This window comes from Euprymna scolopes, chromosome 2, assembly GCF_053919585.1.
Source record: "Euprymna scolopes isolate OS-2025 chromosome 2, ASM5391958v1, whole genome shotgun sequence".
NCBI lineage: Eukaryota > Metazoa > Mollusca > Cephalopoda > Sepiida > Sepiolidae > Euprymna > Euprymna scolopes.
This window is the reverse complement of record NC_136483.1, coordinates 69,149,974-69,174,800: the sequence shown is the minus strand read 5'-3', so window position 1 is coordinate 69,174,800 and position 24,827 is coordinate 69,149,974. Positions and strand designations below refer to the sequence as shown.

Below are 24,827 nucleotides of genomic sequence, written 5' to 3'. Positions count from 1 at the left end.
GCTAATTTCATTGTCAGTCTTGTGTGCGTTGCACACGCTCACATGCCGATTAGGTACATTTGCCCTATTGACAATGAACTAACTTGACCATCGGTCTCGGACTTTAAAACGAGGGTGAGGGTATGTTGGTCGTGTATAGTTGTAGTGTTTGTGTATTTGAATATTCGTATTACTATAGATAAAAACTTATATATAGAATATTGGTTCCGAAATGGGTAAAATTTATTCCCAGAAAGTTTTGCATTATTTTTATGTCCAATTATGAAGCTTAAAATCGAGAGTACTGGTGTATTTAAGCAGTCTTGAATTTTTGGCATTGGAAAAATATAGGTCTTTTTTTTTTTCTTTTTTTTTTTTTTTTTTTTCTTTTTTTTTTTTTTTTTTTAGACTGTGATCTCAAAACATAACCATGTTTAAAATTACCAAGTGTAAGCCATGTTTAGTTTCAGAACAGTTTCCGATGGTTCGTTGTTCTAAACAAGTCCTGAGAGGTGACTGGTTTGCAGTAGACAGTTCCACAGAGCAAAATATTCTTACCGTGTCGAGACGGAAAATACATGCAAAATTGCTACAGAAAAGGTTTAATATTTATGGAGCAATTCTGGTTTCTGATTGGTTAGTAATAGAACATGACTTGATTCGATTCGTCAGTTCCTAGCAGCATCGTTTATAAATAGAATCGTCCAACTGTATGGGATCATACCCCATTATACTTCTTGTCTGATGGGATGTGTCTCCTAGCGGCTTCGGCTGCATGGAGACAGGGTAGTACATGTCAAGGATTCGTCACTTGACATTCAGCCCAACAGGTGAGGGGCCGGGAACCGGCCCAGCACCTGTTGGACTGAGGTACACCGCCTGGGTAATACCTAGGAGGTCCACCCTCCCAGGCCTTGCCACCGGGCTTTCCGGTGGAGCAAGTTTATTGCTTGCTGCCTGAGGCGCCCCGACCGGGGAATGCCGACGGGGTTACTCGGGCAATTTTTAACATTGCAGGAGTGCCCCTCCTTTAGGGGAGCCTGCGGGTATCCCACTTTCCAGGCCTTGTGCCAAATAATGCTGATGTGGGCAGCATTTAAATAAATACCCCATTATGCGTCCAAAATATTGCAACATGCTATTTTTTATTAAATAGATTTTTAGAACAGAAAAACAATTAAATTCAAATTTGTTCACAATTTTTATTGATTTTATTTATGAAAGATTTTATCGGCCACTAGTACCTTACACGCACACTCCTATATATATACGTCTCCTTAAAAAGCAAATACAAATATTAAATTATATACACATTACACGGATATACTACTATACCCAATCAAAATATTAAAATCTATGATGATCGCTAGCCAGGTATTTCTCCAAGTTTAAAGTGATCCGGCTAATTTCATTGTTAGTTTTATGTGTAATAGAAAAGAATAAATTGAATTCAGATTACATTGTGAACATTTTGAATTTAACATCACTCTCACCTAGGCCCATGTTGGCGTGCAACTTCTCAGTGAATTTCTTAACATGATCAGAATCTCTAATTACATTTTTGTCACAATTCTACAGTTTTTTTAATCTGGTGCGAATCATTTTACATATCACTTTCAATATTCCGATGCTTTCTGGTCTATAATCTTCAACTTTCAAACGCAAACAGAAGCTGTTATCTATTGCACTTATCACTATTAAATACTTCAGATTTTTATGAAGGAAAAGAATATTAAAACAAGTGATACAATTTATCTCGAACAAAATTTCAATTCCCTTGGAGCATTGTTATGGAGCATAATATGGGCACAATCTTATATTTTTAATATTCCGAACTTTCTGATTGCATGAAAATTTGATGCATAATTATTCAATATCTTAAAAACCCTAAAACTTAAGTCGCAAATTTTAGACTTTTCTAGAATCAAAATTATTTAATAGATTTTTATTAAAATTGTAATCTGGATTCAAAGGTATTAATCTTCGTCAGAAAGCATGAGCTTTTATGAAATTACAAGCTATAAAAGACAAATGTCTTTTTCTAATCTCTATGCAAATTTCATATATACTTATAACTAGCTGAAGTACTCATCTATATAGTGTTTAAAAACAGATTATGAAAATTCTGAGGATAAATAACTTGTATAATTTTTAGCTTATTCACTCACCAATTGAATCATGAGATTAATTTATTCATCTTATTATGAAAAAATAATTTGAAGAAGGGGTTAATTTTTATGTGCATTTTTAAAGAGATAATGATCTTATTCTTGATTGATCCTAAAAATCAGGTTTACTCATTTGGGAACCAATCAATTCCACGATAGGTCATTGTGGTTCAGACTTTTGTTTTGCTATAAACTATCATTGGTTATGTTGATTTATAATTATTATTGAATGGAGACAATCTGAAAAGTGAATAAATTATTTTCATGAATCAGTGCATTGCCACAAATTTAGTCTCTTGGAAATATCAGAATTCTTTTCTAATTAAATTCATCATTACAATAACAATTTTTGTTCAAATTTCTAGAAAAATTTTAGATTTTTTAGGATTATTTTATTCAACTGTCCGACAAATTTTCAATGGAATGTGTCATTATTTTGAATGATTAATATTGCCTATCAAAAACCAGTCTAGTTTAAAATGTGAAAACGGGTAACCAGAGAAATTCCTTTCCATTGCAATTTGCAATATCTTGTTTCAAGATGCTATTAAGATAAAATTTAGATACAAAATTTTATTTCTCTTTATAAATGTACAATTCTTTCAAGCTACTTCAAGTTAGCCTACTATTTTCAATGATGAGATTTTATTTTTGTTTTGAAAATTTTACGCTTACAGTATTGTTTGTTACTATGTATATAAAGTTAATCCCACATCAATATGCTTGGCTTAATATAGATTTTAAGTTGGCTTTCATAAAATGAGGCAAAGTTGAACATTTTAATGAATTAAATTTTTGTCTTATATTGGTTTTATGTGTTTTTACATAATTCAAATCTGATTTTTTAAATTCATTTTACTGTTAAAATAAATGTTTGTTTTTTTGTTTTTATCTCTAATGCGCTATGACTGATATGAAGAATATTCAATTTATTAGTTATTAAAATGAATTAACAATGAGATATCAAAACAGTAAATTGGAGACAACTAAGCCAAATAGTCAAATGAGCTGAAAACACTTATTTCTCAACAAGTGGCATTAATAGGAAAAGCATTCAAGTAACCTGCTCATCATATCAATTGATTTGTTGATTTTCTTTTTCAAAGATAAAATTTTTTAAAAATAATTTGGAATGTCTTGTTATTTTGCTTTCAAGTATTTAAACAAGTTGCCTAAACCATAGCTATCATTTAGTCACATCAGCTCAACAGAATATGAAGGGTTCCATGTAAAGTTTGGTCGAGTTTTACCCATGGAACATTTATGATTATATTTGGGCTAGTTTACAAACACATCTTTTTTAATGTTATATGTGGTAGATGAGACAATAGATGGAACTGTTTTATGGAGCAGGCACATTTTTTGTTGTCTAGAAAAGCTAATGTTAGACAATCATTCATTTCCTGTAAGAAAAAGCGCCTTTCTTGAAATTTGTTGAGTTCCATCTTCATCACCTGTTTTATTATACATATAAAGACATAATCCTGTTTTTCGTAGATTGTCCCAAACTCTCCTTAGACTAAATTAGTTCACTCAGTGGACTAGATCTTTCAACCCAAGACTAGTAATCAATGACTGTTGTAAGATGTACAAAGACCAGGTTGTTTATGTAAGAATAGACCATGGTTGTACTTTTTTAGTCTTAATTTTATATACGTTTCTTGGTAAGTGCTTATCTTGTTTCTGAATTTCTATGATGAGGATTGATTATTCATATTTGGATTCGTCAGACTACTCTTCTCACCTTGAATGTTGTTTTCACATTTTGGTCAATGTGGCCTCCAACCTTTGTGTATCTTGTCCAACTCATTTGGTGAAGTTAGGTTGTAAGTTACACTGTTCTGAGGGTTGAAGGTTCTGTGCTCTGTGCAGGCAACACTCAAAATACAAAAAATTGCAAATTACCGGCTGACAGAACAAGAGCATGCTACCTCTGTGGATTAAATAAAGGATTCTGTTTGAAGAAAGATTCCCGAGTTCAACAAGATACACTGAAGAAAGTGGTAAGTTACATTAGTCGAAACATTGTGGAAATAACACTCAAGATGAGAACAATAGTCTGAAGAATCCAAATATTAGGAAGTTTTTGTCTTTGAAAATCTCCATGAATTTCAAGTGTAATTTTAAAACAAATTTATTTTTTTATAAGCAAGCACTTGACCTATTTTCAGACCATTTGATCAGCTTCAATGGAGTTAGGCCATACTGGAATATGTTCTCTTTTGCATCGACTTGTTAATCTGTTCCATCATTAATATCAAGAATCTGTCTCCACATCACTTGAACTACTCCTCTTCAACAGTATTGAATGTTAACACCTTTATCATTCTCTAAAAGAATTGATAAATTAAAAACTTAACAATTCTTGAAGCCTAGGCATTTTGCCCCGTTGTGTGTGGGGGAAATGGTGAGCGTCGATGGTCATATCACAATTTATTTTCTTTTAAGAAATTGCATTTTCCCTATACTAAACACTTTCACCAAAATGCCACATTCACTCTGACTTGATCTTTAAAAAGAATTCCTAAATGATTTCAAAAATAAATTTTATTTACAGAACATTTTACATTAAACAGTGGGATCACAATCTATACCCAAAAAGTAAATAAAAATCAAACAAAACACTAATGAAAAAAGTTGGTAAAGCTCTTCCAACCCTCTAATGGTAAACCACCTATTGTTTTCCAGCACAAACTGAAAATAAGCAAGTCTCTCTAATTAGGAGTGGGGTTTAAAAAAAAAAAAAAAAAAAAAAAAAGATTAGTTCGAATGAGTGAGAAACCTGCACTCTATTGGTATTACAGCTCATATCTAACCTGAGAACTCGTTTTCTCAAACTGCATGTCCATTTGAATAACTGAGTCAGCGAGAGCACTCAGCATCCCTTGGAAATAAAATTCCTAAATATGGTTTACAAGATCATCAGTAAGCACTTTTTTCATCCTAGAACCAACATTAGTGAAGCTTTTCTTTGTTTTACTATTACTACCTCCCAACATGGTGTTCCAGCTAGTTCTAGCATGAATGTATAACCCTTTTTGTGCTTATCTTTCAATCTGTCGAATTTGGTCCTTGTTACTTTGAAGAAAGCTCCACATTCTGTGTTATTCTCAACATTCTCTAAACTTTCTTGCACACTGTGTATTTAGGTGGTTTTGTTTTCTAGTCTTCAAAACTAGTTTGATCTCTAAAGCCATTCATAGTAATTTTAACTTTTATTGGTTCCAATTTAAAGAGTATTGGACTGAAATTATAAAAAGTAGACTAAAGAATTATCAGTAAGGATTTCTAATGTTTTTGGTATATGGATAAGATGACTGAAAACACTTTTAGTTCTTTAAATGCCATTGTAAAATGGAAATTATGAAAATTTTATCTGAGAATGAATAATTTCAATCATAACATGCGAATTTAAATATTTTGAAAATGAGTTTTACAAATCTTTATTCAACATTAATTAGATACAGTAGAACCCGAGGATACGTTGGCCCTAGGATACTGTTTTTCAGGTTACGCTGTGGAATCCAGCCCTTAGTTATGGTATTTGCCTCGCCTTACTGTTATTTATAATGTTATTTGATTATATACATATGTATTATATGCTGTACTGTATTTTGTTGCTAATTTTTTAATGCCGTATCCAGGGTTTCTACTGTATGTGCTAAGTGTTACAAAATCAATTCTATTGAATCACAAGTTCTTGGTTCAAATTTTCACCAAAATAATATATACATTGGTAATCTTTAGGATAATTTAGTAAATTTATTAGAAAAAGTAAAAAAAAAAATTGACAATTTTGTACTTATTGGTTCAGTGTTCTGATTTTTTTTTTTAATTTGTGTACTAGTGTATAATAGTGTGTTATATAAAGTGTATGTCGCATGTTACAATTAAGGTTTTCCTTTATAAAAATTTTAAATCTTCCCTGTTATACCTAGGTCTTTTCTTTTTCACTTATGTAGTCTTAAAACATCACTTTTTATGTAATACATAGAAATCTCCATACCTACAACCTTTTTTTTTTTTTTCTTCTCTTCTATATAAATAAAATGAACTCCTTTTTTCCCCTCTGAGTTTGACCTTAATAGGATTAAAAATCTAGACATTTTATGCAGATACTATGCACAAACTGCATCACGATACCTGAGGTGTGTTATAGGCATATTAGCTATCCACTACCTCGCTGATCGGAGCTTCCTATATTTTATCTGGTGAGAGTACACTGCCAAAATTCTACTCTCTAATAAATTCATACTTCCACCGCCACCCATTTATACCGTCCGTGACCGTTCATAGGAGACAATTATGAACGAACACTGGGTTGGGTTTTCATAAAAAACTGAACTGCAATTTAGGTGAAACGCACCACGCTTACTTTTACGTTGGTTAAAAACAAAACAAAAAAACTTTACATTTTCTTTCATTAAAATAGACATTATCATACTTCAATTCCATTTTATTTCGCGTTCTTCGGCAATTATAACATCGTTTCTTTGGATTCTTTTATTGTATTTTTTGGGGGGGTTTCATGTATCTTTCCTGTTTTTTTTTTCGTTTTCTTGATCTTTCCATTTCTCAAATTTATTTCTTCTCTCTTTCTGTGTTTCCTCTTTTTTCAGCAAGTTTAACATCCTTTCTTTATATTTTTATTTATTTATTTACTTATTTATTTGTTTACTTTAATTTCCTATGTTTCTGTTTCCACAATCTTTCCATTTTGTTTATTTATTTCTTCTCTTTCATCGTTTCTTTCTTTGTAAAACAGCCGGGGACTTTCCCATCTCTTTCTTTTTTTTTTTTTTTAATAAACATATCATAAATCATTTCCGTTACATTTTGCTTTGTTCGATGCCTTTCTCTCTATTTTCATTGTTTATTTATTTTTTTTCTTTACTTTTTTCTTTTTCCAGTATTTTCCTTACAGGTAGCACTAGGAACACATTTTTTTTATTATTTATTTTCCCCCATTCTTTTTTTTCTTTTTGGGGTTGGAAATGTCCGTCTCGCGTTCCTATATAACAAAATATTTTTTTTGGTAGATTGCAGGGTGCTAAAACCGCGGTGATGGGGATTCTTCAATTACACCAAATGGAGCCACAGCAACGCGTGCCAGGGTACAGCTAATATATATATGTAATTGTTTTGTTTGTAGTGTCATATGCATTAAATTCAGATATGAAGGACATTTTTAAAAACTGTATAAATTGTTTATTTTTTTCTAACAGGTTTTTCTAATTTTTTATGAAGTCTTCTAATTATTACAATAGTTTGGTAAATTTTATTCCTTGAACTGCTGTGAATTACAGTATTTTTCATGTTACACCATGGCATCATGTACATTACCCATGCAAAATCTGTCCAATTTCCAAAGCTCTATGAAGTAGAAAAATATTAAAATTTGGCAACAAATTAGAATAATGTTCTTAATGTTAGTTTCTGTAATGATAGAATTGATCATTTGGTTTGGACAACGCCGTCCCTTAAAGTTAACGCTCTATATAGAAATATTTCTTAAAAAGATTTCAAATCCGCACTGATTAGTGTAAAAAAAACACCTTTTGTTATATATATATATATATATATATATATATATATATATAAGCTCATCCACATACAGGACCGTTTTGCTGTATTACAGCTCATCAGTGCAGCTAGACAAGCAACTGCCTCAAGCCAGGATTGAAATTCAACTGCCTAGACAACAGTTAGCGCTTCTGTTACACTATTCAGCTGCTGCTACGATGGGCATTTGAATTAAGTGTTCAGACATTGTCCAAACGCCGAAGCTCCATTTGTTTATACACAGAGCATCACTTAATACACTAATGGCAGTTTATCACTTAATATGCTCAATCCATATAGGGAGCATTATATAATTATTTAGTATTATCTTCAAACATGTATTTCATTTTTATCAACTAAGCTGAAAATTATTGGTTGCAAAATACTGCTTTTTAAAATTATTGGTAAATGAAACTTTTTTTTTTTTTTTTTTCAGTAAAAAATGTCTTTGGTGCAATGTAAAATAAATGTGAATGTGTTTCAAGGAAAAAAAAACTAAAACTATTAGATGCAATATTGGTCCTCCAATTTATTGGAGAGGGACCTATGTTTTCAGTGGCGTCCGGACGATTGCTAGATAGCCATCCATTAGTTTTTTCCTGAAATTTTGCCACAAATTGTATTTCATTAAATAGATGTGCACAGTAAAAGTTTTTTTGCAAAAATCCTGTTGTGTCCCCAAGGGCTCAAGCCCCAAAATGGTTTTTAAAAAATGACACGTTTTGCCCCATAACTTTTGATCCATCCCTTAGATTTTTCTGAAACTTGAGCAAAATGTGGAGCCCGTTGTTCTTAATATAAATCCAGTATGAGTGATCCTGGCAAAATTCTGGTTTGCGTCCCCGTGGATTTTTAGTGCTAAAAACATGCCTTTTCGTGGCTCTTTTTTCATATTTTTCAACAAAAACTTGATATGTTTGACTAAATAGTGGTTTTTCACAGTGATCAACCCAAATATGCGTGCATATACTCAAATATACGTGATAATGCACAATTATCCGTTTACACTGGGATTTGGCATCCCCAGAGGTTCTGAGGTTAAAAAATGCCCCAAGATGGCCGAAAATGACACTTTTTGCCTCATAGCATTTGATCCATCCATTGGATTTTCCTGAAACTTGGCCCATTTAGACCATTATTCTTAATATAAATTCAGTATGGTTGACCCTGGCAAAATTCTGGTTCTCATCCCTCTGGAACTTTTAGGTGTATAAAAAACATGTCTTTTTGGAGCTCTTTTTTTTTTTTCATATTACTCAAAAATTTGATATGTATGTCTATATAGTGGTTTTCCATGGTACTGAATTCAAATATACATGTCTTAAGGCGTGAAATTGCACCGTTTGTCCATTTTCACTGGGATTGTGTTTCCAGGAGCTCAAAAGGGATCACAAATGCATCAAAATTGCAAAAAATTACACTTTTTACTCCATCCATTAGATTTTTCTGAAACTTGGTGAAAATGTGATGCCAACGTTGGCCCTTCACACTTCTCACATTCATCATTTCTTCACTATTTTTTGTGGTGTCATCTCACATGCAGCACCAGAGGGTGACCACGCACACGTGGCTTGTTTCATACTAGTTTTTGTTTCAATGAAATGGAATTTTCTAAAATAATTTCTAATTTTTTCATAAGCATACACCTACATTTGGTGTTAGGAAAGCAACAGTGAGGGAGTTTATTTTATTAAACTTCAAAAGTAAAACAACCCATTTTGTAAAATATATATATATATATATATACATATAATTTTTTTTTTTTTTTTTTTTTTTACACTTTACTCCTCATTAATACTTTACTTGACTCAAATTTTTGATAAAAGTACATTAGCATAGTTACAAAAAGTGCATTCATTATCTCTTTTTAAAAAATAGAAATAGTAATAAAATAAATTGTTTTTCATTTTGTGTAAATTATTAGTAGATACTTTGTATCAAAACTTATTGAAAATAAATGGACATATTACTAAGTAATTGTATTTAATGATGAATAGAATGTTAAAATTTCAAAGTGACTTTACTGTTAATTCAAATAGAAAGTCTTTGACTTATAACTACTGTCTTCCATATCCAAAATATTGTTTGTTGATTCAGTTTTACGATGGAAACATGGAGTGAAAAACACATCTATGGAAAGAATGGATCTATCTTTTCAAGAACAAGAAAACACCAGAATTTCAGCCCTTCGAAAAAGTCAGCAAGAAGCAATGAATATAAAAGGGACATCATAAAAAAGTTGAGTGTCCATCTTGGTTATGTAAAAAAAAAAATAAAAAAATAGGATAGCAAGAAATTCTTGAATCACTCCGTCAAATCTGCCAAAGGGTTCCAGACTCCTCAATCATTGAGAAAAGGTGTCCAATAGATAACAACCTGCCTAAGCCAGCTACAAAACAAAGAGCCACCTGTTACTAATGGGTAGGATTGGAATTTAATCCCGAAATCAAACATAACCATGGACAAAGAATGAACCAGAGATTTACAGAAAAGAACAAAAAGTTAACTTTAATGTAAATACAAATGTTGTATATATCATGTCTGCAATGCATGGAACTCTGACATTACCGTGGAGCTCAGTAAATTTACATCTCTGCAGCCTTCAAATGTATTGTTGCTTAAAGATCAGCATCCAGACGTGTGAAATTCATGAAAATTTTATTCTAAAAATCAAATGTCTAGCTATTTCTTAGAATGAACACTTTTGGTCAAGCATTTTTTGTGATGACGATCTTTATTTGTTTTATTCTTGTTAGATAGAGAAAAATGATGCTGAGTTTTTTGGGAAGAATAGATCAAAACTGAAATGGAATATCTGTGAATAGATCAAAAACAAGAGTAAAATTATCTTTTCAGTAAATTCTTTTATTTCAAAGAACATGTAAGAATCAAATGCATTTAGTCTAGTGTTTACAGAGGATAAAGAGATGAGTGCCGTATTTTACAGTGTAAGACTTAGCAATGGTTGCACAGTTGTGAACATCAAAATGAAATTCAATGTGCTTTGTGGTCTTGGAATTTATTTACTTCTATGTAGAATAAGAACAAAGTTTGCCAACCATTTCTGACAATTACAGGTAACCGAGACAAAGGAAAGAATTCTGTTTTTACATTTATTTATAAATGTTTTGACAGACTACATTAAATTTGAAAAAGGTTATATGCTTGTAATCTACAGATATGTCATCAATCAGAACTAGAAGATACATTATTAAACAGGCATCTATATTTATCTAAAAAAAAAAAAAAAAAAAAAAAATTTTTTTTTTTAATTCAGTGCAAGGTTTCCTGGAAATATTTTGCTGCATCACATGTTGATGGAATTGAAGGCTCAGCCAAATCTCTGTTTTAAAAAGAATCATGTGATTGTACAAAACTCAGCCAATTTTTATAAAGATTATATGAAGAGGTTAACAGTTTATATTAGTCAAGCACAAATTTCAGAGTTGATAAAATAAACCTTGGGAAAATATTCATTAGTAAGATGCACATTATTGTTATGATGGTTTAACTATTGAAATGTTAAAAACAAATTTTAGTAAGGATCCATCATTAACTATTGAAGATATGAACAGAGGAAAGAAACTATATAAGTGATTGGGCCTTAGTCTTATATGATGGAAAAAATTTCCTGATACAATTGTGTATTCTGACATAGAAGTTTCAATAATGAAGTATTCCAAAAAAGGTAAATGGTACTGGCCAGATAAGGCTGACATAATTGCATACAGGTCAGGGAATGTGCTCAAAAACTGAGTCTAGTAGGAATGGTAAATATTGGAAGAAATCTGATGTGCTTTTACATTTTCAACTTGAGATTATTCAATGAATCTATTTTATAGCATTGTACAAGTATGTTATGTTAAAATCCATTGGTTATTGAAGGTTTTAAAGTGATATTTAGCATGTAACACATGTTTTTTCAAAAAGAAAATAGCCACTACCACTCCACCACCCCTTATTTTGTTTGTAGTAATATACTAGCTTATCATCAGAAACTGTTTTCTTCACGGATTTTCCATCATGTGTGTTGCATGGATGAGATTTTGTTGTAAAAATGATTAACAGAAACTCAGCTCAATTATTTTGAAAACCATGGAAACTGTAACTGTAAATTCTATATGAATACATGAAAAATGTTTTGGGTCTTTTTTTTTTTTGGTTTTTTGACTCCAGTAAATAGCTGAAGGCAACACTGGAAAGATCAGAATTGGATGCTTTTTTGTAATTTAGGATGTCTTCCAGAAAAAGCCTCAATGCTGAAAAATACTGGATTTAAAATTCTAATTTTTCTATAGTTTTATTTTATCAAAAGGGTGTCACTTTTTGGTTTTTAATTGGAATTTAAGTAATTTTGAAGCTTTAAAAAAAAACATTAGAATCACTCAGTGCTTTTTATCATTAAAATATTTTCTGGCCACTATGAGTTTTTCATTGAACTAATTTGACTAATTGAATATAAGTTTTAGAGCTATTTCTTAAATTTCATACATCCATTTCACTTTTAGACAGGGTAGAGACTTTTTTGTTTGCTCAGATTTTTATAAATTTCAGAAATATTAACTTTTAAGGTATGGGCCAACTTCATTATTTTTTTATTTAAAAAAAAAATTTTTTTTTTGCCTATTTTCGCTTCTGGGCCCACTGCAATTTGAGTAAATAGCACCACAAGTACCTTGCCCGTCAACTTGAGAGGCCACAATTTTAGTACATTGATGGATCCAACTATTACTGGTTTATATGTACAAATTCATGCCATCTGAATTAAATGCTATTATCTTTTTGTTAGATGTTGTTGCAGGTTTGATATTTTGACATCTCACATCCACCGAACATTGGTGATTTCATTTCTCTATACTTTCTCCCATACTTTTTTTCAAGAGTATCTGTGAAAGTGACAGATCTATTTTAATAATGAAAGGATTAATTCTAGCTGTATTCTAAAATGGAATGGTCAATTTTATACTGTTTGTCTTTCATCTAGGTGAAAAAATATTTCTGCTTTTTTATTAATATATTTTTAAATTGTTAACATGTCTTTACTGTAGTAAGCATTGTTATTCAAAAGTAATTTTGAAACTCTTAAAATAAAAATTTATGGCTTGAAGTTTAAAACTAAAACATTGATTCTACTTTTGCTCCTGAATCTGACAAAATCAGTAATTTTAGTATGCCTATCATATAAGAGAACCATTTTTTTTTTCTTCTTCAAAGGTGTCTTTCCAGAAGAATAAAATCCGCAAACTTCAGGTTCTGTACTGTCCCACACCAAAACAGCACTAACTGAAATAGGCAGGTTGGATATGCTTCCCCTAAAGGAGGAGGTTTCATGAGTATGAAATTAACAAGCTGACCTCAGTCGCATGTATATTCCTATTAGGGAAGATGATGATGTTAGGCTTCCGAAGCTCTTGCAGGGAAATGTCGACGTCCTACATACAGCACCTGGTATTCCCAAAAAGTTGCTTGTTTGGTACTGACCAGGTTCAACGTTGCTTAACATCAGTGATCTAACGAGAACCAGTGTCACGTGACCACACCATATACATCTAAGAGAGTGGCTCAAAAAGAATTTGTTAATATTGGATTTTAAAATGAACTTGTAGACAGCTGTGAAGTACCTCACAGTATTGTGTTCTACAGATGGGCAGTCTTTGGAAGGAAACATTGCTCATGAAAGATGATCAATAAAGTATATACTGTGTATGGATTTAGCTTGTCCTCAATTTATTTATCACTAAACATTTTATTTCCACTATAGTTTTAAACATTTTGGTTTTACTGAAAATTGTGTTTTAGTTTAAAAATAGTAATAGCAAGTTTAATCATATACAAAAAAAATGCAGAAAAAAAAACTGACTTGATATTTAAAAAAAAAAAAAAAAAAAGTATTACTTTATCTCCCCATCCCCCACAATGGAATAATGTGACACAAGGTTTGGAAAGTGGAATTTGAAAAGCCATCGCCTTAGAGAACTCTGGCCTATAAAAAAAAAAAAATGGGTATCTCCATCAGCATTGGCCAGTTGGGGTGCCTCAGATGATTAGCAATAAACTAAATCTTTCTCCAAGGGAGAAGGCAAAACCTGGGAAGGTGGACCACCTAGAACTGCACAGGACCAGAGAACAAGCCATCTCCACAATCATCTTGACTTTGTTGGCTTTGGTACCAAGGGAAGTTATTTATCTCCCTCCCAAAGCAAGATTGTGACGCAAGAGTCAAAAAGTGGGATTAAAAAGCCAGCGCCTTAGCAGAAGAGTACACTAGTTTGCAAAAAATGCCGGGGAAGCTTCGTCAGCATTCGTTGCTAGGGGCACTTCAGGCAATTAGCAATGGGTTAACCCATTCTCAAAAACTAGGAAGGTGGACCTCCTTGAACTGCAAGGGACTAACTAACAACTGTACTTCAACCAAAAGAGAAAGGCCAACTTAATAATGGCCCAGACTGGGTTGGCTTTGGGGTCAAAATTATTTTTCTTCCACAGTGAGAAATGTGATGTAAATTAAGTAGTTTTTTACTAAAACAAAATCAGAATTTACTAAAACCAGTTTTAATTATTTTAAATACACACAAAATCTTGGTAGTTGAATTGAATTGTTCTGTGACCTTCGTAATAGCCATGTTTACAAAAGCTATGGTTATCTGCCCTTGAATTTCAACATATTTAAAAAAAAGAAAAAAGAATGGATGCTCCTGGTTCTCTCATCTCTCCTCATAAAATTTGAGTTTCTTATTTTACAAAAAAAAACTTAATCAATTTACATGATTTTTGGTGGGTACATATATCATAAAAATTTGTATTATACATATATATTTATGAAGTCAAATTCTAAATAAAAACCCAAAATTCATTAATTATTCAGTTTTTAGTATTTATGCAGAATGTTTGCTTTAAAAATATTTCTTTATTAGTAACTTCATATTCAAATTATTTCTTTGAACTTAAATCATTTTCAAAATTATTATTTGATTTTAATTTATTTGTTTAATTATTGTTTTTTATACATAATTCAGTTTTTGCAGTTGATTCTCTTGCTTCAAACATACATAATTTTAGATACATAATTCTTGATTTTGCTTTTTTATTTATTTTCTTCTCTATATAAATAAAATGAACTCATCTGCTTTGCCTGATTTATGCTTTCTGTTTTTACCCTAAATAAAATAAAATAAAAAATATAAAAAGACACCTCACCGATTATTATTCTCTTCTTTTTGCTTTTTTTTTTTTTTTTTTTTTTTTTTTTAGTTAGTGTAAGACGCAACTTGCAGAACTAACCAAACGACTCTAATCTGGAAATATAACTATACCTTTATTATTTGAACTAAACATTTATTTTTACACAAAGAATGAATTCTTTACTGTTTATTATTACAACGCAACGATATCGTGAATTCACTTGCATTACACTTAAATTAAAATTAAAACAAATTCATTTAGAATTCGAGAAAACAAAAAAATAATTTAGAATTCATTCACTTTTTAGTTAATTCACGTTCTTCGCACTTTTGCCTCAATGATTAGAGTTCAAGCTTATCAAACTTTTTGGGGATTTTTTAAACACCTGGGCACCGCCGAACTGTTCGTATTGCATCACGTTCATTTTTTAATTTTTTTTTTTTTTTTTTTTTTTTTTTTTTTTCCACAATTTTTTTTTTTCTTGATAGTTTTACCATTGTTTTTATAATATTTAAACGGGGTTATTACTTCGCTTTGTTTTCATTCCCCCTCAACCACACGCATCTAAGACCGGGTACCCACCGTTAGTGTTAAATAAAAATTCAGTTTTAGTAGAAATCAAATTGTTTTTTTTTTTTTTTTTGTTGTTTTTTTTTTTTAGGGGGGGGGGGTCCCTCTCTTTTATGCAACTTTTTACGTAAATAATAAACAAATTTAAGTTTTTAAATCCATAAAACAATATTTATTCACGAATGTTGTTTCACATAAGCAATAAAACTCTTCCCTTTTGATTTTTTTTTTTTTTTTTTTTTCAATACTGAATAAGTCCAATTTCAGTATAAATTATTCTATTTTTCTCTTTCAGTGCAAGTTTTCTAATGGTTTTTAAAAAGCTTTTCATTCATTAGCGACAGTCTGACTGTTTGACAGATCTGGCTAGGACCTCTAGCGTTACGTCAGGTTTCAATGATTGAATCCGTTACTGTGAAGAGTGAGCCAGCTCCATCCTTTCTTGTCACTGTATTCCTCAAAGACCAAACCTTATGGTTGGTGCTACCAAATCAGGCTGCCTATTGGCTTTCTGAGACAAAATGCACCTACATCGATTTCTATTTTTGTTTCTCTTTTTTAAAACTTAATTATGTTCAACAAAAACAGCTCCCTTCCCTCTCCTTTCTTTTTCCTTCCCTACTTCCCGGTCCTGGATATGACCTTTGTGGACTTTGGGCAGCATGGAGCCACCCTTTAATTGCCATTGCTCCCAGGTCCACTCTGACCCGGAGTGGTAGTACCTGTTAGGGTCCCAACTATGGGTTAAATAGAAAACCAAAAAGAAAGAAAAAAAAACAAATATATTCTATTAAAAAATTGTTTTTCAAAATCTGACCAGATTCCACTTGACCCTGTTGACAGGGCATCAGAATATGCCGACTACCTCCCTACAGAGAGTAGAAGTCCCTCAATGGGGCTACCTGTACCCTTCTCTTTCACCCTTCTTCCCTCAGCCTTTCACTGAAAATTCACTAATTATTTCTCTTGCTTTTTCGGTAATAGTCAACTGACATACTAGCCCTGTCGGTGTGGCATTAGAATACGCTGACTGCTCTCCTGCAGAGGGTAAAAGTCCCTCAATGGAGCCACCTGTTGACCATGGGTGGCATCCCGTAAGGCTTACGAACAGAATCCTGGTGGTTGAGCAGATCATGTCCAGGGTATTTTAAGGACATGAGATGCAACACACCTCTTTGGCCCTTACTTAAGCTAAGACGGGCAGTTGGATAGGCCCGATCCAATCAATCGGTTGGATAGGCCCGATCCAATCAATCGGTTGGTCATGTCTAGCCCTAAATCAGATAGACATAACAAGAAAATATGCTTGCACTTCCCACACTATACAATAAACTGATTTAGTAAGCGGTGGCTGGAGGATCAATTAACTTGCTGAATAATGGACTAAACACGGCTGAAAAACTAAAATTCTTACTGAAAACGAGGCTTTCAGAAAGAAATGGAAGAACCACAGGTGCTTGAATCCACCAGCAAGATGAGTATACTTTTCCTGTATCCTTGTTGGGTTGGAGGCTCCAAATCCCAAAAATATAAAAGACCTTGGTTTAATGAAGATTGCCAAAAGGCGGTAAGATTACGTAAAGCTGCACTGCGAAAATTTAAAAGTCGTCCCACTACCCACAATCTAGACCAGTTCAAACAAAACCGAGCAACAGCCCGTAGAACAATTAAGGAGGCCAAAAGAATGTCCTGGAGAGTCTATATCAGCAAACTGAACTCTAACACCAAAACAGAACAAATCTGGAATATGGTTAGAAAGATAGCTGGTAAAAATCAACCAACACCGCTAAAACACCTGTCTAAAGATAATACAAAAATAACCAGCAAAAAAGATATAGCAAATGTACTCGCAAAAACCTTATCAAAAAAACTCCTCTACAAAAAATTATAAACCACGATTCAAAAAAATCAAACTAGATGCTGAAAGAAACAAACTAAACTTCAACTCAGACAATGTAGAAGACTACAACAAACCTTTCATCCTATCTGAATTAACCGATGCCATAAACAGTTCACACAACACTGCAACAGGGCCAGATGAGACCCACTACGAGTTCTTGAAACAACTACCTCAAAAATCCTTAATCTACCTCCAAAACATCTTCAATGACATTTGGATCAGGGGTAAACTCCCTGACATATGGAAACAAGCAACAGTGATCCCCATCCCCAAACCTGATAAAGTTAAGTCTGATCCCACAAGCTACCGACCCAAAGCATTGACAAGTTGCGTATGCAAAACATTCGAAAGAATGCTAAACAAAAGATTAACCTGGTACCTCGAAGCAAATGGCCTGATAACAGACTCCAAAGTGGATTTAGAAATAAAAGAAGCACCATTGACAACCTGGTACACCTGGAAACTTTCATTAGAGAGGGGTACATAAAAAAGAACACATAACGACCGTCTTCTTTGATTTGGAAAAAGCCTACAAGACAACATGGAGATATGGCATTATGAAAGACCTGCACAATCTAGGTCTAAAGGGAAGACTACCCGAATTAATAAGATTTTTTATCTGACAGGGACTTTAGGGTCCGTGTGGGATCCACCCTTTCTGACCTCGAAAACCAGGAGGAAGGGGTCCCACAAGGAAGCATACTATCAGTCACTTTATTTAATATAAAGATTAACAATATTACCAAATGCCTAAGTCCTGGAACCGACTGCTCCCTATATGTCGATGACTTCTTGAACTGTTATAGATCAAAAAATGTCCAAACAATAGAGCGACAGTTGCAGCTGAACCTAAACAAAATAAACCGGTGGGCCACAGAAAATGGTCTTAAATTTTCCGAGTCTAAAACGAAGTGCATGCACTTCTGTAATATTAAAAAAATGCACAACGATCCAACCCTCAAACTCGATGGCAAAAAAATTGATATTACTGATCAATATAAATACCTAGGGATCATTTTTGACAAAAAATTGAATTTTATTCTCCCATCTGAGATATTTAAAGTAGAAATGCCACAAAGCACTACAATTATTAAGAGTTGTCGCTAACACAGACTGGGGAGCAGACCAACAAACGCTCCTAAAACTATACAGGACTCTAATTCGTTCGAAACTGGACTATGGCTGTTTCATTTATGGGTCAGCAAGGCCTTCCTACTTAAATATCCTTGACCCCATTCACCATGAAGGACTAAGACTAATCTTGAGAGCATATAGAACATCCCCCAAAGAAAGCCTATATGCAGAAGCCCACGAAGCACCCCTAAAGCTCAGACGGGAAAAACTTGGCTTACAATACTACCTGAAACTAAAGTCTTGTCCAACAAACCCTGCTTATCAATGTACTTTTGACCCCAAATATAGAAACCTATTTAACAGAAAAGAAAAAGCCATAAAAACCTTCGGACTTCGAATGGAAACCAGTATAGAAGAATCTCAAATTCCAATAACAAATATCCACCATTCTGTAATATCCGAAAACCCACCATGGACTATGAGACAACCAGATGTAACGCTGAACTTAAATGTAAATAAAAATCAAAAACAAATCCTGCCATATTTCAAGAAGAACTTGAAAATATCAAGCTATGCTACTCTGACTATACATACATATACACAGATGGCTCGAAGGATAACAATAGTTGGATGTGCAGCTACCTACAACAATACAAAAATTAGCAAACGACTTCCGAATGAAGCCTCTATATTTAGTGCTGAAACCAGAGCCATAGAGTTAGCACTGGATATCATTGCTGAAGAAAACTCAGAAAAATTCATTATATTCTCTGACTCCTTATCTGTTTTAACAGCTATAAAAAATAGAAAACAAGAGAACCCCACAATTATCAAACTCCTAAACAAAATAAATCTCATTACGGCCCAAAAGAAAATAATATTCACCTGGATCCCTAGCCATATTGGAATCAGGGGCAATGAAACAGCCGATGCTATGGCTAAGGAGGCAATGAAGTTGAACCTTGATGGGTACAGGATCCCATACACGGATATTAGACCCCTGATCAACAGCCATATACTTGGGAAATGGCAAAGTCAATGGAATAAAAATACAAATAACAAATTATACAATATAAAACCCACACTTGGAGAGAGGAGGCAGGATTATCAAAAAACAAACAGAAAACAAAATGTCATTTTAACAAGACTTATAATAGGTCACACACACTTAACCCATTCCTACCTCCTAAAAGGAGAAACTCAACCCCAATGCATTCCCTGTCAAGTACCACTTACTGTAAAACATTTACTAACTGAATGCACAGATCTTTCACAAATTAGGAAAAAACACTATCTAGAAGTGTAAGCCATTTTGAGTTTCAGAACAGTTTCAGATGGTTCGCTGTTACACACAAGTCCTGGGAGGTGACTTGTTTGTAGTAGACAGTTCCACAGAACAAAATATTCTTACCGTGTCGAACCCCGGGAAAGAACATGTGAAATTGCTCCAGAAAAGGTTTAATATTTATGAAGCAATTCTGGTTTCTGATTGGTTGGTAGCAGCACGTGAATTTATTTGATTCGTCAGTTCTTAGCAGCATCGTTTATAAATAGAATCGTCCGACTGTGTGGGATCATACCCCATTAAAAGGGTAAAAATATTGCAACAGCTCCCACGTACTAATTTGTCAATTTTTTACCCCTTAGAAGCTCTTTTTACTAACTGAATGCACAGATCTTTCACAAATTAGGAAAAACCGCTATAAAGAAATAGATCTTCAAATAATCTTCAAAGAGAACACCAGAAAAATCTTATCTTACATTAAAGAAATAGGACTCTTCCAAAAAATATAACCCGCAAAAGCATCCTGCAAGACAGAACAAAAATGATAAAATCCACTATAAAACAACCAAACCAAAAGCTACAAACTAACGATTGAAAATACAAAGAGCTTCAAGACTAAAAGTCTCCTATAAAATCACTGGATACATCAAATACTATCCCCAAAATGACTAGATTCACCATTGAATGGCCCAGAAGGGGTTGATAGAAAAAAAAAAAAACATTAAATGACCTACAAAGGTTGATATGCTGATTAAATAACCCATCTATCCATCCATCCCTGTTGGGTTGGGACGAATGGATGTTCCCCCCCCCCCCCCCAAAAAAAAAAAAACACTTCCCATATAGGACTCCAAGGCGGGTGGGGAGAAGTATCTGATGTCAGTAGTTCTGACTCTGAAATAGTTTCATCAAAAAACCCAAAATGTTCCCCCGCTTCATAGTTATAGAAGCAACTGAAATGGAACCAATAACCAAAATATATCCATTCAAAATTGAAAAGATTCTGTCTAGCATCAAACCTAAAATGATAAAAAAACAAAATAATGGTACATTACTTCTTAAAGTAGAAAACCAAAAATATGCTGTTGAAATTTCCAAATGGAGACGTTTTAACAATCAAAAAGTTAAAATTTACCCTCACAAATCTCTGAACGTTAGCAAAGGCGTAATCAGGAGTACTGAATTATCACTGTGCCCTTTGGAAAAAATTCAGGTTAACCTACAAAAACAAAATGTCACTGACGTTAAGAGTCCAAATTAATAAACTTGTCGAAATAATAAAAACAAATACTTAAATTTTAACATTCAATACTCATCAAATCCCAAACAAAATTATAATAGGGTATGAAATGGTAAACGTCGAACACTATATACCAAACCCACTCAGGTGGTTCAATTGCTAGAGATACGGACACCATCGGGACCGGTGTACCCGCCCTCCAGTATGTATAAGGTGCGGAGATAATGAATCTCATATGGAGTGTAAAAAAGAGCCGAAATGCACTAATTGCCAAAAAGGCCATAGCGCCAATTCAAAAGAATGTGACAAATGGAAGAGTGAAAAAGAAATCAACAAAATAAAATATACAAAAAATATTACTTTCCAAGAAGCTCGCAAACTATCAGAAAATGCAAAATATTCTGAAATAATAAAAAAAACAAAAAAAGCATACAGCAAACTACCGAACCAAATAAACAAACAAAAGTAAATTCACTCAACATTAAACCCGAGGATATTATTAAATTACTTAATGAAATGAAGGAACTTATGGAAGAATTTTAAAAAATTATAAAACAATTCAACAATGAAAAAAAAGGTTCTATAACTGAACAAAACTCTTAAGCTAAAACTAAACCAAAAAAACTCATAAAACCCCAAAATACAACACCCATAGAAACATCTCCACTTACAGAGGAAAAAAACAGATATCAAAATACGCCCATGAAGAGAAAAGAAATAAATCTCCACTCAACAAAGAAACAAAAACAAAACTAGAAAGATCACGCTCAACTTCCAGACCAAGAATCTGAACACAAAACAGATTTGAAGAAATGAACAAAGAAGACCGAAGATCTGATACCAATGACTAACAAAAAACAAAAAAAATAATCCATTGGAAACAAATATGAATGAACTACTTCTACTACTAACACAAGAACCCCCTGCAATAGTATGTCTTCCAGAAACATTTCTGAAACCAGAAGACAACATTAATATTAAAAAATATGAAATTTTTAAATATACTCATAACTTTGGGGGCAGGGCCTCCGGGGGAGTAACAATTCTAATCAGAAACGATATACTCCATAGCAAAATAAACATAACAACCAACAGCCAAGCAATTGCTATTAATGCCACGCTACATAAACCAATGACGGTGTGTTCACTATATATACCTCCAAATGATGACATAGATAAAAATGAGATTAAAAAATTGATTGATCACTTACCCAAACCTTTCACCCTATTAGGAGATTTCAGTAGTCATAACATACTATGGGGATGTAAAGACACCAATAAAAAGGCAAAACATTGGAAGAATTTATCAATGAAAACTATATATGCTTCCTCGATGATGGAGCACCTACACACATCAACCCAACTGGTGGAAGCCATTCAGCCATTGAGCTGAGCCTGTGTGATCCATCACTTGGTGGAAGCCATTCAGCCATTGAGCTGAGTCTGTGTGATCCATCACTTGGTGGAAGCCATTCAGCCATTGAGCTGAGCCTGTGTGATCCATCACTTGGTGGAAGCCATTCAGCCATTGAGCTGAGCCTGTGTGATCCATCACTTGGTGGAAGCCATTCAGCCATTGAGCTGAGCCTGTGTGATCCATCACTTGGTGGAAGCCATTCAGCCATTGAGCTGAGCCTGTGTGATCCATCACTTGGTGGAAGCCATTCAGCCATTGAGCTGAGCCTGTGTGATCCATCACTTGGTGGAAGCCATTCAGCCATTGAGCTGAGCCTGTGTGATCCATCACTTGGTGGAAGCCATTGAGCTGAGCCTGTGTGATCCATCACTATATATGGACTTAACCTGGAAAGTATATGACGACACTTGCTGCAGTGATCATTTTCCAATAGTGATAGAAATTCCAGAATTCAACAGCGAAAAACTTCCCAGCTGAAAACTAAGGCCAACTGGCAATTATACAAAGAAAAATGTAGACATAAGTTGAATGATACAGAGACAAACAACACCGTAGAAGTTTTCACAGAAACATTAGTAGAAATTGCAAATGAATGCATCCCTAAAGCTTCAGCATCTAACTGGTACAATAGACCCTGCTTTGACAATAAATGTTAGGAATCCATCAAATTGCGAAAAATTGCACTGAAGAAATTTCAGAAACAACCCACAACTTCAAATCTGATAGAATACAAATTAAATAGAGCTAAAGCTCGTAGGGTAATAAAAGCAGCTAAAAAAGAGTGTTGGGAAAAGTATGTCAAATTAAATTCCTCTACAGAACCGAGAGTAATATGGGAGATGATTAGAAAAATATCCGGTAAACATCAATCAACACCAATTAAACACCTGCTTAAAAACAACACCAAAGTAACTGATGAAAAGAATATAGCAGACCTACTAGCTGAAACTTTTTCTCAAAACTCCTCTAATCAAAACCATAACTTTAAATTTATGATGATTAAACAAAATATCGAACAATACAAACTAAACTTGAAATAAAAAATCCTAGAAGATTATAATAAACTTCTTACATTAACCAAATTAGAAGATTCTATTAAAAGATCCCACAACACAGCCGTAGGACCTGATGAAATCTATTACGGATTCCTGTGAGAACTCCCTTTGGAATCATTGAAGTTGCTCCTAAAAATTTACAACAAATTATGGACAGAAGGCGAATTTCCTGACTTGTGGAGGCAAACCACAATAATAGCAATACCAAAACCAGGAAAAGACCATTCGAATCCACAAAACTACAGACCAATCTCATTGACTAGCTGCTTGTGCAAAATAATGGAGAGAATAATAAATGATAGATTGGTTTGGTACCTAGAAACCAACAATCTTATCTCCAACCTATAATGTGGATTCCGTAATAAGAGAAGCACAACAGATCACTTGGTTAGACTGGAAACAGCTATAAGGGAAGCCTTTATCAGAAATGAGCACCTATCAGCAATATTTTTTGATCTGGAGAAGGCCTACGGCACTACGTGGAAATATGGAATTATGAGAGATTTGCAAGAATTTTAACTAAAAGGCAAACTCTCACAATTTATAAAAGGACTTTTATCTGACCGAAAATTTAGAGTCCGCGTTGGAACTACTTACTCAGACACCACAAATCAAGAGGAAGGAGTACCTCAAGGTAGTATTTTATCTGTGACACTGTTCAATGTTAAAATGAACAGCATAGTAAAATGTTTGGACCCTGGTGTAGAGGGATCTTTATATGTAGATGACCCTCTGGTGTTTTGCAGATCAAAGTTATATATGCACCATTGAACGCAAACTCCAACACTGCTTAAATAAATTAGACAAATGGAAAATGGATATAAATTTTCCCAATCCAAAACCAAATGCGTTCATTTCTGCCACAAGAGAAAACTTCATAACGACCCTACATTGAAGCTTGGAAGAACAATAATCCCCACCGTAGAAGAACACAAATTTCTGGGTCTAATATTTGACAAAAAACTGTCATTCAATTACTAACGATTACTATATTGTCCAATTTCTACTGTACACTCTTTCTCTTTGCCTGGATAAGTGGTGATGCCTATGTAAAAAAAAAAAAAAAAAAAAAAAATCTGAAGAATCTAGGAAATAGATATAAAGAGGCATTTGAAGCAAAAAGAAAGGCTATAAAGCCCTTTAGTTTTAGAATGAAAGCAATACTGCAGGAATCAGAAATGACTGTAGAAAATATCCAAGAACATATACTACCTAAAAACCCCACCTTGGATACTCAAAAACCCGAAAGTAATCCTAAACGTAAATGAGCTCCCAAAAGCGAAAACCCACCCTAATATCTACCAAGGAAAAGTCTATGGTATTCTCCTGAAATATCCAGACCATCTACCTATTTTCACCGATGGCTCTAAAGACCATAATAGAGTGGTATGTGCT

General features: G+C 33.4%; 1 protein-coding gene across 9 annotated transcripts in view; it reads left to right on the top strand.

Moving 5' to 3' along the window:
- The window catches only part of LOC145291956 (uncharacterized), an 80,880-nt gene that overhangs the window by 17,787 nt on the left and 38,266 nt on the right, over nucleotides 1-24,827 (top strand). Inside the window, exon 2 of one of the 9 annotated variants that reach the window (XM_080137954.1) lies at nucleotides 7,187-7,261. The exons of the other annotated variants lie outside the window; for them this stretch is intronic. The gene's annotated coding sequence lies outside the window, so the exon portion shown is untranslated. The remainder of the gene's footprint in view (nucleotides 1-7,186; nucleotides 7,262-24,827) is intronic. 9 annotated transcript variants of the gene reach the window in all.